Raw genomic sequence first — 5000 nt, forward strand, 5'->3', positions numbered from 1 at the left:
GTCCTCATAATCTGAATTCAAAGTCAACAGCCAAATCATGATAAAGATGTCGGAAAGAAAGAAAAAAATATGAGACTTGCAAGCCTCCATGAAGTGCAACCACAGGCATGTTAAGGAAAGTTAAGCATAGGGTCTGGAGGGAGAGGAGGCAGGGAGGAAGGAGGGGAAGGGAGAGGAGAAGAGAAGATAGGGAGGGAGAGAAGGATGAGGGATAAGAAGGGAGAGAAAGAGGGAGGATAGGGAGGAAGGGAGGAGGGGAAGGGAGGAGGGGAAGGGAGAAGAGGAGGGAGGAGGGCAAGGGAGAGGAGAGGAGATAGGGAGGGAGAGAAAGAGGGGGGATAGGGAGGAAGGGAGAGGAGGAGAGGCAATAGGGAGGGGGAGAAAGATTGGGGATAGGGAAGGAGAGGAGGAGAGGGGATAAGAAGGGAGAGAAAGAGGGGGGGTAGGGAGGAAGGGAGAGGAGGAGAGGCAATAGGGAGGAGAGAAGGAGGGGGGATGGGGAGGGTAGAAGAGAAGGAGGGTGGTGGAGAAAGAGAGTTAGGGAGGACGCGAAGGAGTTGGAGGAGGAAGAGGAGTGGTTGCGGGAGGAAGATGAGGAGGAGGAAGAGGAGGAGAAGAAGGGGGGAGGAGGATGAAGAGGAAGAAGAGGAGATAGAAGGTGGCGGAAGAGGATTTGGCGTAATGGAGGAAATGGTGGCGAGAGTAAGGAGGAAGAACAGAGGACAGGAAAATAAAAATGAGGAGGAAGAAGAAGACTGTAGGAGGAGAAGGAAGAGGGGGACAGGGATAGGAGGAGGAAGAAGAGGAGAAGAAGAAGACGGTGCATGGTAAAGAGAAGGAGAAGAAAAAGAAGACGGTGCATGGTAAAGAGGAGGAATGACACGAGACGAGGAGGGAGAAGAGGTAATGAGAGAGAAAGAGGAAAGGTGAAGGAAACGGCACGAGAAGGAGTAGGATAAAGAAGAGGAAGGGGACGGCGCGATGAGAGAAGCAAGAAAGGGGGGGGGGGGAGGGAAGGGATGCAGGAGGGACCCGGGAGGAGACGGAGGGGGGGGTGGGGGGGCTGTTGCAACATGCATTCTTGACTTGAGGAATTACGTGATCAAGGCAGATGAGTGTGAATCTTCATCTTGACTGCATACTAATCATAGTTGCCAAAGTGCGTGAGAGTGCGGAGGCGAGCTCGCTGTGCCTCCTATAAGCCACAAACAAACGTGCAGGCATACATATACACCAGCACGCTCGGACACACTCATGCATACACACGCATATGCAAATAGTGCACAGGCAAGTGCAAGCAAACACACATATATCCAGATACATACTCACACAAAACAACAAACACACACAATAAACACATACTCACACAAAACAACAAACACACACAATAAACACAGACACACACAGTACAAACATAAACAAACACACAACACAAACATAAACACATAATTCCCCCCTCCCCCTCTCCCACACATCCCCCATCTCCCCAACACACACACATACACACACCCTCTTGGCCTCCCTCCCTCCCTCTCACCCCCCTCTCCCCCTCTCTCCCCTCAACATCCCTCCCCTTCTCTCCCCTCAAAACCCCCTCCCCCTCTCTCCCCTCAACACCCCTCCCCCTCTCTCCCCTCAACATCCCTCCCCCTCTCTCCCCTCAACATCCCTCCCCCTCTCTCCCCTCAACACCCCATCCCCCTCTCTCCCCTCAAAACCCTTCCCCCTCTCTCCCCTCATCACCCCATCCCCTCTCACCCATCAACACCCCCTCCCCCTCTCACCCCTCAACACTTCCTCCCCCTCTCTCCCCTCAACATCCCTCCCCCTCTCACCCCTCCCCCTCTCTCCCCTCAACACCCCTCCCCCTCTCACCCCTCAACACCCCATCCCCCTCTCACCCCTCAACATCCCCTCCCCCCCGCCACCCCACCTAACCCTACCCCCCTCCACACACGTATGTATATGAGGCGTCAGTAAGACCCAGCTGAAACGTCTTGAAGGAGCGTTGAAGATGTTCCGAGATGCGTTCCTTAGCCAGGGACGTCTTGTGATTTCTTTGTTTTTTTGTTTTTTTGTTATTCTTTAATTGTTGTGTTCATTGTCGATGTTCTTACTTTTTACTTGTTATTGGTCTATTTTTTTGTGTGATTTTCTTTGTTGTTATTTGTGTTGTTGTTGTTGTCGATCCAATTATTGTTGTTTTGTCCTTATTATTGTCTTTGATATATTGTTATAATTTTGTAATCATAGATGAGATACAATTTACTTCATAGCGAATATATATGTATATAATATAAACTACATATGTCTCATGCATTCTATGTAATATCTATGGATATTTATAGATCTGACTCCATAATTTTACAAACACATACCTCCATTCCCTGAACCCACCAACCTTAACTCATCCTGCATAAACGCATACATCGCTCTTGCAATGACTTTGCAACGAATCACACCATAACTTGCGTGATTTTATAGCCCAGTACACTGAAGTTGTTCGTTACCCAGTGATTACAGATACTACACATCAACAGTGTTATGAATATGGCTTAGGATTCTTGGTCTTTCGTTTCTCTTTCATACTTTTTGACTTCCTGGATTAATATGGGATATAAAGGGGAAATCTTGATATCTGGTAATATCCGTATTCATAAAGATAACTTCTGTTGAAATGTATGATTGTGTGTATCATGGTATATAATATATGTATATATATGTTATCATATATATATATATATATATATATATATATATAAATATTATATATATATATGTATGTAATATATATATATATATATGATATAATATATATAGGATATAATGTTTATATATTAAGATATTATATATATATATATACATATACATATAATATATATATATACTTTATATAGAATATATTAAATATATATATATCTTAATCTATATATATATATATTTAAATATAAATATATATATAAATAAATATCTATAAAATATTATATATATATTATGATATATATATATATATATATATATATAATATTTATATATATATATATACATATATATATATATCATATGCATATGTATATATATATATATAATATATATATATATATTTATAGATTATAGATATAGATATATATTATATGAATATTATATATATATATATATATGTATATGCATCATATATGTACATTATAACATATATATATGTGGTGTGAGATATATATATGAATATATATATATATATATATATATATATATGATATATTTATACATATATATAATATATATATATATATATATATATAATTATATATATATATTTGTGTGTGTGTGTGTGTGTGTGTGTGTGTGTGTTCTGTGCGAGTTGCGTGTGTGTGAGTGTATGTACCATATATATATATAAGATATATGTATAAAGCTATATATATTAATATATATATATATATCTATATATATATATATATATATATATGCATATATATTATACACCCATATAATATATATGTATGATATTTTTTATATATATATATTTAGTATATAACAAAGTATAACTATATGTCATATATATATTATATATATATTATATATAATATATATTTTACTATATAATCAATATATATAATATATATAAATATATATTTATCTATATATTAGATGTGTGTGTGTGGTGTGTGTGTGAGTGTGTAGTGTGTGTATGTACATATATATATACATATATATGTATTAGTATATATTATATATATAGATATATTTATATAAATATATAAATCTGGTATATATATATTTTTAATATATATCGAATATACTATATATATATATAGTATATTTTATTGATTTATGATGCCATATTATATACCCCAAATATATTTTTATATAATTTATATATTTCAATATATAACAAAAATACATTAATTTTATATTATAAAAATATATATATATTATATATTTAATATATATATATATATATATATATATATATATATATATATATATAATATATATGCATATATATATGCAGATATTTATAGGTTTATATATATATTTATATATATATATATCTACAAACTATATATATATATAATATATATATAACTATACTACATATTTACATAGACACAACACACACACCGCAACACACACGCACGCTCTCACACACACAACCCCCACACACACACAACATATATTATTTATATATATATATATATTTATTGTTAGATATATGAAATATGAATACACGCACCAACACACTACAGAATACACACGGGCTAGATATATATATATATATATATATATAGTAGAGATATATATATAAATGATATATATATATAGATTTATATTTATATGTATATATATATATAATTAATAACTATTATTATATAAATATATATAGATATTTATATATATATAAAATATATAATCATATATATACATACAACAATAGATGTAGACTATAGTTGATATATACAATATATATATATATATTATATATATATATACTTTATATACATATAAATATTTATATATATAACTACACATATATAGAGCGAAATACTATATATGTAATATATTATTGATATATTATATAAAAATATTAATATATATATATATATATATATACTATATATATAGATATATATATATAAATATATTTATATAGTATATAGAAAATATATATAGAAATTATATATTTATATATATATTATATATATAATATATAATATATATTTATTGATATTTAATATATATATAGATAAATCTATATATGTATACATATATATATATATATATTTAGAGATATAATTGTATAGCATTATATATATACAGATATTGAGTGTGTATATTATTTGTGATTTGTGTGTGTGTGTTTGGTGTCTGTATATATATATATATATATATATACATATATACTTATATTTTATATTGTTATATATATATATATATTTAATGATATATATATATAGGTATTTATAGTTAATATATATATATTAACATATATATTTAAATAT

This window comes from Penaeus japonicus, unplaced genomic scaffold (genome assembly GCF_977035675.1).
Source record: "Penaeus japonicus unplaced genomic scaffold, GWHDUDI00000001_assembly GWHDUDI00000036, whole genome shotgun sequence".
Classification (NCBI taxonomy): domain Eukaryota; kingdom Metazoa; phylum Arthropoda; class Malacostraca; order Decapoda; family Penaeidae; genus Penaeus; species Penaeus japonicus.